The sequence below is a fragment of the Natator depressus genome, chromosome 16 (genome assembly GCF_965152275.1).
Source record: "Natator depressus isolate rNatDep1 chromosome 16, rNatDep2.hap1, whole genome shotgun sequence".
NCBI lineage: Eukaryota > Metazoa > Chordata > Testudines > Cheloniidae > Natator > Natator depressus.
In genome coordinates this window covers 9402581-9415296 of record NC_134249.1, presented here as the reverse complement: position 1 = coordinate 9415296, position 12716 = coordinate 9402581, and the positions used below count along the sequence as shown (strand labels likewise).

At 43.8% G+C, this 12716-nt stretch overlaps 1 long non-coding RNA gene across 2 annotated transcripts in view; it reads right to left on the bottom strand.

Moving 5' to 3' along the window:
* LOC141999814 (uncharacterized) overlaps positions 1 to 12716 on the bottom strand; it is a 50231-nt gene that overhangs the window by 22599 nt on the left and 14916 nt on the right. The window lies entirely within an intron of this gene.

The window sequence follows — 12716 nt, the reverse complement described above, 5'->3', positions numbered from 1 at the left end:
GCAATGTGGCCCAGCGGTTAGGGCACTGGACTGAGACTTGGGTTCTGTTCCCTATTCTGCTACTGACCTGCAGGGTGGCTTTGCACAAGGTGTTTCACCATTGGTCCATCTTTTGTATTTAAATTGTAAGCTCTTTGGGGCAGGGACTATGTATTTGTACAGTGCCCAGCACAATGGGATGCTGATCTCAATTGGGACCTCTAGGTACATGCATAATACAAATATTAAAAGTAATAATAATAATCTAGTCCATGTGCCACGTAACAGGCTTGTCCCTTACAGTATATGTTGAAGTGCTTTGTGAAGTCAAGTTTTAAAGGTAATCTGAATGTCACCACGGCATACATGCATATAAACATTTGCTTTTAGGGGGCTCAGAGGAGGAAGGAATGTCCCACACTGCACTAAACACCTACCATTTTGTGACATTTTAGATTGAGCTCTGGATTTGAGCTCCCATATTTGGGAATGTTTGCATCTGGAGTTTTGATATGGGCCACCATCGAGATCTGGCATTTGGATCAGGGCTGCACTGTGCTTTTGGTTTGACCTTGCATCTGTTACTTCTGAGTGTAGAGGATGGAGGATGCGACAGGAGAGGACCATGCTCTAAAGTTATGAAGTTATTTATCTATAGTACAGTAAATCAGAGTTTTACCTGAAATTCCAGCTTCACAAACATGGTTAATTAAAATGTAATTCCTGTACTACTGGTGACAGCAGAAAATGTAAAATTAAGAAAGCAAGCACTAGATCATACTATCTTTTCACCATCAAAAGCCTACTGATATAAAGATTTTTCATGAGTACCTATATTTTGTTTTAGCCACATGACTGGAGCTAGGCGAACTGTTCACAGTGGAGTTTTTCACTGGATTTAGCTCCCTTATGTCTTTGTGAATTTCCCCTAAACAGACTACAGTTTTTACTATGGGTTTTGTTAGTCAGGTTTTTCTGATTAATGGCTTGTGTGAGCACATTCAGAATATTTGTAATATTAATAATTCATTATTTGTGCCATGTGACTGGTCACCCAAGTCACATGGTATGGTTTCTGCTCCCTGGTCAGATGACTTCAAAATGCACAAAGAGCTTCAAAACACATCCACTTCATCTGTGCAAATACATAGTCACACAAAAATGTGTGTGTGTGTGGGGGGAGGGGGGAGGAGCATAATTACATAAGTCATAGATTCCAAGGGCAGAAGGGACCAGTGTGGTGATCTAGTCTTGCAGGCTACAGAACTCCTCCAAAATAATTTCTGTTTCAACTAGAGTATATCTTTTAGATCAGAGGTTCTCAAACCGTGGTCCGTGGTCCACTGTGGTCAGTGGTCTGCGAGCTCCATTCAGATGGTCCGTCAATAGTTCCCTCTAAAGTGCGTGCCTGGGCGGCCACACATGAGAGAATAAAGGGCCACCCACCCAATTAGTGGAGATGTGCAGGCGTCTCCACTAATTAGGTGCCTGGACCCTGGAGAAGACGCACATGTAAGGTGAGGTGATGGCCTTGGGGGGATTAGGGGGTAGGTGGGAGGGGGCAGTGGGGTGAGAAGAGGGGGTGGGAGGAATTTGGGATGTGCAAGGCTGTGGTGGCCAGAGAAAGAGGCAAATTTCCCCAGAGCCAGGGCTGTAGCAGCTGGGGAGAGACGGCCCTCCTTCCCAGCCCCAGCTCGGGGGGCTACTGCAGTGGGAAAGAAAGAGAGAGACCCCCGCCACCCTTCACAGTCCCAGCTCGGGGGCTGCCGCAGAGGGGAAGAGAGGGCACATCCATTGCATTAGAAAGGTAAGACTACTGGTATTAAAATATGAGTTGTGTGCTTTTATTTGTAAAACAAAAAAAACGTTAATTATTATTAAGGTTTTTTTTTTCTACAAAGCGCTTTACAGTAGTTAGCTAACAGTACAAACAACATTTGGAAAGATCATTATCCACTGAGACCCTCAGCAATTTTCAACTGGTCCGCAGAAAAAAAAGTTTGAGAACCACTGTTTTAGATCATTCTGTTTTGGTGACCATTCATGTGAAAAATATTTCACACACATACACACACTTGCAAAAAATGCGTGAAAGGGATCACAGATACTGTGGAAACAAAACCATGTTTTTTATTTAAAGGCATATATATTTTTGCAGCATTCACCTAGCTCTACACATTCAGACCCTTGGTAGAATCAAATCATCCCTCTGCTCTTAAAAATCTGTACTGGTCTATGAATGGCTTTCTATCCAGCATCAGCCTGCACTTGTGTGTCGTATGAGTAGAACTCAACAAAGGTTAAAGAGGCTCATCCCTCTTAGGAACCTTTAACAAGAGTTGATTTCTCAGCCAACGTGAATGCAGGAGCAGCACTGACACAAAAAAAGGCTTTGAATTTGAAGGGGAAAATAGCTCTTTTTTAAAAAAAAGAAATCCCCCTGCATAGGACGATATGTCACTATTCTTTCAGCAAATGGAGGAAATAATGGAAGAGTGGAACTAGACGCATCAGCCCCTGGCTTTGCACGATGGCAGGATAGAACAATCTTGCCCTTACCATGCCACATCCAAGAAATAGGCATAAATTATAGCCAGAAAGTCAGACCATCAGCTAAATGTGTGTCAAACAGCTTTCATTAAAACAAAGCCCCGGGCCAGGCGTCAGACTCCACACTTCATTGCAGATTCCAAACCACTTTACTATTTCATCTTCTCCCCTGCCCCCTCTCTTCTCCTTGTTTTTGGCCATGTTTATAGAATAAGAAAACCCATTTCAGTTCTTTGAACTACATCATGCCTTTTCAGCAAGGTCCGTGGCGACAGCCTTTGGAGGACACATAATTCCACAGGCCTAGACTTCACAGGTTGCAGAAGACCAAATTCTCAACGAAGGCCACTTTTCAGAAGGTGGTTGTTCTCCTGTATTAATTAGCTTGGTCTTAGTCCCAGGACACACTGGTTATGCAAAGTTCCTTCAGTAAGGGTGGTAGCCCAACCCTGCAGTCCTTACTCAAGCAAGACTCCCAAAGACCTCTAGAGTTCTTTGGAATCAGGAGTTTTTCCTCTTTTGCTCTTCTCATTGTCTCTCAAATCCACAAGTTCTGGATGTACCTTCTCTGAGGTTCCCTCAAAAGACAGAACAATCTTGGACCATTGAAAGAGCCTATGTCACATAGACGCTTTTGACTATCCCTCCCCATGTCCTCAGATGTGGCAGTCCTGTGGCTTTCTGTGCGTACTCTCTGTTCCTAATTTGACCAGAAACGGGAAGCAGCAGAAACCTCACACGGCAGTCTGTTCTTTCTGGGTTTCTGGTCCTTGTTCAGAAACCAAAGAATCTAAGTCCTTTGAATCTTTTTATGCTTTCTTGACCTGAGTCTACAGATGCTGGAAGATTTGTCTGTCACTGATAAATATAGGCGAGATTTTCAAAAATGCTCAGCATTGGTCTAACTCTGCTCCTGTTGCTTTACCATTGACTTCAATAGGAGCAGAGTTGAGTGCTTTTAATAATCCCACCCTCTGATAACTAAAAATCAGATGGATGAGCTGGAGTCATCGATTTCAGAGGTGGACCTGAACTTCCCCAAAGGAGGAAGGCTTGGGAGCCAGGCTTTTGACTCACACCATTATAAAGCTTGAGGTCACCTGCAAAGTTCTGATCTTGATCCAAACTTTCCCAAAATTCAGAGGTGGCCAGGTCTGAGGGATTTAGTTGTGTTCTAACTGTTACATATTCTCAACCTAGGCAATGGGTGGTTTCATCAGGTGTCTTGAAGTTTCCTTCTCCATTTATGTCCATTCTTCAGATCTTCCTGGCCAGGAATCTGGGGGCAAGATTCTACACAATCTGGGTGAAATTCTTCACTATGCTGAGGGCTGGCTCAGGTATATGCACCACATAAATCCCACTGACGCCATATTGTGAGAATCCAAGTTGAACATAAATGTTGCATAGGCCTTGTTTTGGTCCTCCACAACGGGGCTCCTATAGAGGGAACAATAATAAAGATACAACTTCCACCAAACTGACTGAACTAAGCAGTTAGAATAAGGCTACGTTTACACCACAGCTTATGCTGGCATAATTTATGTCGCTCAGGAATGTGACTATTCCACCCCCATGAGTGACATAAATTAGGCCAGCATAAGCGCTTATGTGCACACCGCAATATCAGCAGGAGAGCATCTCCCACTAACATAGTTTCTGCCACTCGCGGGTATTTTTATGCTGCCAGGAGAGCTCTCTCCCATCAACATAGAGCATCTTCACCATACACACTGCAGCACTGTAAGTGTAGACATGCCTGAGGCTGTAGAGACTTGGAGTAAAATTTTCATAGGAGCCTGAGTAATTTAGGCCCAGATCCTCAATGGCATTTGGATGCCTAACTCCCATTGAAATCAATGGAATTTTTGAGAATCTGGGCCAAATCCAATTTTCCAACATAACTGAAGAAGTTAGGAGCCTAAGGGCCTGTTTACATAAGTGTAATGCACACTACAGGATGTGATTTCTAAAGTGCATTAATTGGTCCATGTAGGCCCTGCTGGTGTGCAAAAATGGTTTGAAACAGCACAGTGTCAAAGCACCCTAGGGAAACTTTAGTGCGCACCAGCCTGGTCTACACGGACCAATTAATGTGCATCACATTAGTGAGCTTTAGACATCACACCCCCATAGTGCACATTGGCACACCGTGTAGACACACTCTAAGTTTAATATAAAGTCAGTGGGACTTGGATGCTTTTGGAAAATATTACTTTTAGAGACCCCCCCCCCTCTAAAGAAATGTCATGAAGAAATGTCCAGGGCTAATTTTTCAGATGCAATTGATGATTTTGAGGGCCCAACTTGACACCTCCTTGAGGGTCCTGCTTTTCAGAGGATGGGAGTTTATCACTTTCTGAAATTCAGGTCTCTTTAAGGTGCTTTAATCTGGGTGCCTTCAAAACACCTGGCACCACTGGTTAATTTTGAAAATGTATTATTATTTTGCCTAGGAGTGCTAGTCATGGACCAGACTCCCATTGTGCTAGGCACTGTGCAAATACAAATGTAGGCCCTGTTCTTTGCTGGGACACTACTAAATTAAGACCTGATCCTTCAAATGCTTAAGAGTGGAAGCAACTTTTGACTCCAAGAGGATTACTCATGAGCATCTCATTTATGTGAGGATAAGCACACGTGTAAGTGGTTGTAGGATCAGGGCCTGTGTGTTTGCAGGATAAGGCCCTTAACTAGTGTCATGATAGTGTTCTACCCAATGATAGGCTCAGGTACCAATGATATTCCAGGGCCCTTGTCTTCTTCAATCCTGTTTAATACAAGATTACTATAAAGGTAATTAGCCCTGACGTGTGATCATTTCTTACAGTAGAGGCCCAACAGAAGCTTGCTTGGCATTAAGAATATAAGAGCGGCCATACTGAGTCAGATCAAAGGTCCATCTAGCCCAGTATCCTGTCTTCTGACAGTGGCCAATGGCAGGTGCCCCAAAGGAAATGAACAGAACAGGTAATCATCAAGTGATCCATCCCCTGTCGCTCAATCCCAGCTTCTGGCAAATGGAGGCTAGGGACGCCATCCCTGTCCATCGTGGCTAATAGCTATGGATGGACCTATCCTCCCTGAATTTATCTAGGGAAAGTATGACATTTCAGAGCAGCGGCCAGTCCCACATCTCCCCAGTGGCATCTGCTTGTGCAGCAAATCATTGATGCCAAGTGCAGAGCAGGGCTGGAGAATATTTAGATAGTTGTGCTTGCGTTCCTGGTTAGGGCATGTTTAGATTTTATTTTTCCAGTACATGGAGGGAGAAAAGAAAAAGGAATGAGAGTGGATGCTATTGCAGTCAATGGCCTGAATCGGATTTCACTTTTACCAGTTTACACTCATTACCAATGGTCAAAAATGAAGGGGGGCGGGGTGGGGAGCCTCCCCAAAATTAAAATGCCTGTCATTTTAATGCTGCAGGTTTTGAAGAGGAATAATTTATTGTTTACTCTACCTTTTCATCAATATTTTATTGAATATTTTTTCTCCAAACATTCATTTTTGAAATGTTTCAACTTTTCAGATTTTTTAGTTTCTTTGTTTTCCCCTCTCCCTCCTTCTCCCCCCCCCCCCATGTCTTCCTTTTTCCACTGAAAAATGGGTAGGAGAAAGGAGGGAGGAAGGGAAAAGGAAAAAACAACCCCAAAAACCCCCACACGCAATAAAAAAAAACTCTCCAAACAGCCATTTTTTGTTTGTTTGCCAATTTCTAAAAATACATTTTTAAAAAGAAAAGTTTGAAAGCCAATATTTTTTTCTTGAAAATGTTCAACAAACAATGGTTTTGTTCAAACAATTTCAGTTCCAGTACTGCTGCATCCCCATTGACGTCACTTAAAATTAATCCCAGTTTAGGTCACTATCCTGAAAATAAGCATCCCTGTGCTTGAAATTGATGAGACTATTCACATGTTTAGGGTTACGTACATGTGGAAATCCTTGAAGGATGAGAATCTTGCACTGGGCTAACTCCACTGATTTCAAATGAGTTCATCCAGATTGATGCCGATCAGAATCAGGTCCCATTGTGAGCAGGATTGGGCCTAGTGTGTCAAAGCCTTTACCATTAAAGGCTATTTAAACAAAATATGTATAAACAGGATTGTGTTCAGTGAGATAGTGTAGCCAGGGGCTTTAGCAATGAACACAGATATAGGACGTCTAAATAAATGTCATGTAAACAAACTAAAATGAAGCAGACTTTTTGTAAATTGTTATTTTCTTTTTAGAAATCTGAATAAATAGATCTGGTTGGTAAATCAGTGATGGTTTGTTTTTAATCTCAGTAAGTGTCATAGATAAAGATACAAGCCCCATGGTACAGACAAGCATTAGACATTCTGGTGCAGACAGGGTTGTGGACTGGTATTCAGCTGACTTCGGCTCAATTTTGGTTAACTCAATACATGTAAGTTTTGCGCGGGGGGGGGGGAGGGGGAATGGGAACAGATTTGTGTGCAAGTCTAATTGTTCCGGCATTGATCCTCGCTTTCTGCTTCCACTGATCAGAGGTCCAGAGACCAATGGAACTCAATGGAAACTCTTCAGTTAGTGCAAATCAAGAGGCAATTGAGTTAAACTGGTATAAGTGAAGGGAAAAATCACACCCCATGTTTTTAAAACACATAATTTGGTTCTATGGAAATGAAACAGGATTTAAAACAAATTAGTCTAATGACACACAAGGCCTGACTTTGGGCTCACTTACACCAGCAGAAATTTGGAGTAACATCATTGAAAGCAATGCAATTCCCCTGCTGTCACATGGGTGTAAATGAGAGGACAATTGGGCCCATAGAATTTAATTGAGAATGAGATCCCTGCTGTGGAATTTTAAAGATTGGATTAAAATTTCTGCCGAAAGGTTATCCATCTCTGGGACAGCTATAGGGCATTTCTATCAGTAAAATGGCTGTAGCAAGCGTTAATGGTTTGCATAATGGTGTTTTAATATATTCATTGCTGCTTTTCCACTGGCTTGATCCAGCAAGGTGCTCAGTAGCCTGTCCCTGATACAGAGAAAAACTTAAATGCTTGTTTAGCTTTAAGCACATGCTTATGTCTTATTGAAGTCAGTGGGTCATAAGCACATGTTTAAAGTTAAGCATGTGTTTGGGGGCTGTCCTGAATGGGACTGGACTTAAGTGCAGCTTGGGTGCTTTCCAGAGCCAAAGCCATTTCAGCCTGTAAAGCTATAAGGTGATTCAATCTTGGTACATTTACCTTCTGCTAATACTTTAAACAATTGCTCAAGCACTTTGATTCCTCATTATCATATATATTAAATGTTTAAAAAAAAACCACAAAAAAACCCTGAATAACTTTAATGCAATTTTAAGGTTGTGAAATCCAATATTCAACAGTGACTTCAGTGTGAATTTTGTTTTACTATTCACTGAAACCACTCAAAGGCTAATAGGAGTTGAAGGTTGTGATGTTTCCCTAGGCAAAAAGCTCAGTAGCTTTCAGACTGGATAGTTTTTATTGAAGAGTAAGAGAAAACAAGAAAGAAAGAACGAATATAATGTCCCCATAAGAGAGTGAACAGTGTGAGTAATGAATTCTGTAAATGCATCCATCTTGAATTCCATGTTGTAGACACGCTAGGCGTGCCAACTGACTCTTAAAGGTTCACTACTTAGGAAACCGCTTTCCAGACAGGAAACTAGAGCCTTGCAACCTGACTCAACCCCCCCTGGGACCAAACAACAAGCGTCATGTTCAGGTCAGGCCTGAAAAAACGCAACCCGCTCATGCTCAGGTTGGGCTGTCTCTGATCACCTCCTCCAGCCTGTGGGGTTGGCACGGGGAAGGATGGGAGCCCTGCTGGCCGCCGCCACCTCCCTGCTCTGGGCGTGGGCCACGTAGTGAGGCAGTGCCTCTCTCTCCACAACACACAGAACAGTGAGGCAGTGGCCATGAGGAGAGGGGCATGCAGCTGCCGCCACACCTATCCCGTGGACAGGAGGCAGCCGGAGATGGAACAAGGGCAGCGGGTGTTGGGAGGGAAGGGGTACCTTTGGGAACGGAGGGTTCCCCCTCCCCAAGCTCACCCTCAGAGATGAGGCTGTTGATACAGGTTTGTTAGTGGGGAAATGTTGGGTCCAGGTTGGTCTTTAAAATCTATGGTATACACCACAACGGTTATGCCTGTGTAATTATAAAGAGAATTCTGCTAAGGTCTGTGGTTAAATGTGAGATTTCCCAGTAGTGTGAACTTACTATCCTGAGGATTTAATAATCCTCCTGGTTATATAAAAAGGGAAGATGCTGGGATTTTATTAATTGACAAGGCTATATTTCATTAATAGTGATGGCTAAAGAGATGCTGTCAACTTAACAAAAAGCAAGTTAAAAGTAGTTTCAGGTACTTTTGCAGAAATATAGGAATTTCCAGACTGAGTCAGACCCAAGGACCATCTTGTCTCCAGTAGTGGCCAGTACCAACTGTTTCAGATGAAAAAGAAACCTGAAGTCAACAGATATGGGATAATCTGCCAGGTGTTCCCCCACCCTCATACCAACTATCTGTAACAGAGCTCGGTTAAACCATGAAGCATGTTTATATCCACTCCAAAATGTTTGCTGGCATTAAGAAGAACTCTGGATATTCTTGATATCCCTATAAATGTCCAATCCCTTTTTGAATCTTGCTAAATTCTCAGCCTTAGCAATTTCCAGTCTAATTATACAGTTGTGTTCAAACGTATTCCCTTTTATTGGGTTTTGAACTGGGCTATTATCGAGGATTTCCAATCACATTCCAAAAATGTTTTCCTGTGTTGTGTTGCTTTGTGAAAGAACTCCACAAACAACAAGGGATACTGACTACAAAGGGGAAAGAGTGAAACTGACTGCTCGTGCAGAAGAAACAAATATTACAGAGAGGACCAATTTATCAAAAGAGCACAGCTTGTTCAGAGTTGAGCCCTTTCGGAAATCTGCCCATCAACGTGAGTGGGAATTTCAGGTGGCTGAACTTTTATGAAAATCTGGCTTTACTCCATGCATTTTACTGGATGTGAACACACTGGAAAAACTAAGTGTGTGTGTGTTGGGGGGAGAAGCGGGAGAGGGGATATTTTTTTTTCTCTAATCTCTTTCAGTAGCAGGACTCATAGGGGTTATTTGTATTGGCAGAGGTAACAATTTTAAACGATAGTGTGATGAAGTTTTTAGGCTCCCTTTCATTTCTAAAATGTAAGTGATTGGGTAGCCCAAGTTACACTTTAGGGTCAGATCCTCATCTGGTTTACAGCAGCGTAGCTCCATCCAAGTCAATTACACTAGTTTATACCACCTGAAGATCTAGATCTAGCTTTTTAAAGCAGTGCATATGGATTGGTCATAATTCCCAGGTTAGTCTGTATGTTTGCCAGTGCACTCCAGCACTGCATGGAATTGGAACGCTTAACCATATGCCAGAAGCCCTTTACTGATAATGAGGATTTCCTTTTAGTTCAGATTAGAGGGAGCTGTGTTTTCAGAGCAGGAAGATCTGAATTCTATCTTCACCATCAATATGAAGTTCCAAGGGGCCAGCCAGGGTATGTAGCCTAATCCAGCTGGCCCCAAGAGTCCAAGGAGGCAATAGATTCATTACAATTAAGGCTGGCTAGAAAACAAGAATTCCCGTTTGTAAAATAACATTGAGCTTTCAGAATTTGGTTTAATGCCATGTTGGATCAAAACCAAGACATTTCAATATTTTTTGTGGGGGAGGGAGAAAGAGAGAGGCACACATCTACCCTAGACTAGTCATAAGCCCTTTTGAAACACTTAAATCCTAAGCGGCAGGATTGTTTTAAAGTTCCCCAGAGGAAGGTGGGCATTGATTCTCTTCCAAAGGCTTTCTTCCCATTTTTCAAATTATGCAGAGGGAACACTGCAAGGAACAGTTGACAAGCAGGGCCGGTGCAATCACTAGGTGAACTAGGCGGTCGCCTGTGGTGCCAAGTGGTTGGGGGGCAGCCAAAAGCGCGCTCTGGGGAGGCGGTGGAGCGGAGGTGAGCTGGGGCAGGGGGCGCGGGGAGGGCCGCCTGCAGCAAGTAAGGTGGGGGGGCGGCGCACAGGGGAACCGCTCCCCACCCCAGCTCGCCTCCTCCCCTGAGCACCACCCTGCTCTGCTTCTCTCCCTCCCAGGCTTGTGCACCAAACAGCTGATTGGCGCTGCAAGCCTGGGAGGCGGGAGAAGCGGCGTGCTCGGGGAGGAGGCGGAGCAGAGGTGAGCTGGGGCAGGGAGCTGCTCCACGCAGCTCCCCGGGCCGAGGGGAGGGAGGGGGTGGCGGGAAGCTGCCTCAGGGGGGACTCCCCGGGCCGAGGGAGGGGGCGGCGGGGAGCTGCCGCAGGGGGGGCTCCCCGGGCCGGGGGGGGGTGGGCGGCGCAAGGTGGAAGTTTTGCCTAGGGCGTGAAACCTCCTTGCACTGGCCCTGTTGAGAAGATTCCCAATACCAGTGGCAGGGAACATGACGACATGCAAGGGTAGGATTTTAAACTCTAGTTTCTCTTCCCTTTCAAGAGCAGATTGGTAATGGTCACAAAGGAAGAGTGAAGGAGGTTTCCAGAGAGAGTTCCCCAGCCCTACAGCCCCCTGTTTTCCTCAGTCATGAAGGAGGGAGGAAGGTGTGAGCAATCTTTTTTGACTGTCACTTCCTCTTTCCATTTCCTCAATTGTTTTGTTCTCACTCTTTGCTCTGCTTATCCCAGCTGCTGAGTCTGCCACCTTCCACTCCCACATAGGAGATATTGCTCAGACCAGATGTTCTGTAGGTTGGAAAGTGAAAGAAGCAGAAATGGAAGATTAATGGATTTCTTAAGCAGTGATGCAGCGTGTGCACGAAAGCATAGAACATCTTAGTGTCTGTTTCCTGGTCTTATAACAGGCCAATGCGGCTGTTACAAGAAAGGCCATGTTCGTTATGGGTTACAGCGAGATACTGGAGATCAAGAGACCTGAGTGCTGGCTGGGGTTTAGCAACGAGCCTAAAAGGTAGTTAAGTGCTCAAGTCCCATTGAAATTCAGTAAGATTTGGTTTCCTAAACTCCTTTGAAACTCCCTTGAAACTCCCAGCCTCTCCTCCCAGCTCTACTGACTGACTGAATTATCCAAGGTCACATAGTGAGAGTCAGGACAATGTTTTCAGAAGTGACTGATATTGGCTGTCTCCATTTTCCGGAGCAAAGCTTGTGATGGCACCCAGAACTCAGGGACACCCACAGTCAGTGGCCACTTCTGAGAACTCTTGTCTTAATCCTACCAGTGCCCTAGGTTCTCCTACCTAGAAAGAAAGGTCATAACAATATTTGTCATTGGTCATCTTAATCAGATATCACTGTAGTGTGAGAGTGTCTGAACACTGTAGAAAAACCTAGCGAGTTAATGCAATTCCAATTTAGTAAGACACTTTTTGCAAAGTCTGGTTTCTGGACCTGAGGGTTGTAAACAGGTGTCCAAAAAAAGTCAACCACTTGCTAAACAGGGTCCTGGCATGGAAAATGTCGACAACGGCCTTTCTAATGTGATTCATTGCTAATCTTTGTTCTTTTATTTTGGGAGTTGCTTGAATTTAAAAAAAAAAATCTGTGATTATAAAGAGATTTGAATGTACTAGAACTTGATGATAATGGAATAGTAGCACCACATACATTCCAAGATAAGGGATTGAATGCAAAGGATGACACTCTAGCAATACTGGTAGATGACCATTTAGAGACAAATTATTCAAGGATATGCATCTCTTTAAGAATGTTGGGCTCAGATCAGTCTTCCCTACCTCCAATAATTCTTGGTTCTTAAACTCCCACTGACAGTTAGACTACAAGGTGCCACAAGTACTCCTAGTTCCCATTGTGTCACTGATCGGCAACCCAGATGCAAAGCTAGGAAATACCTAAGGGACAGATGAACCATCATGAGCCTGCTAGGTCTAAAATAGAAGGAAGATGACTAGAAGATCAACTTTATGTAAACCCACACACCTTATCCGTGAAACACTAGGTGAAACCCCTTTATCTGAGAGGTCTAATTATGAAAATTGGGGTGTAGCCAACTTTCCTGCAGCCCTCCAAGTCCTGGCATCATTTGTTGTAACTTACGGAACTGGAAATGTTTTGATCTCTTCCTTCCTGGAGATAATGGATTTTTCAAGTCAGTGACAAATAGATGACAGGAAAGACTT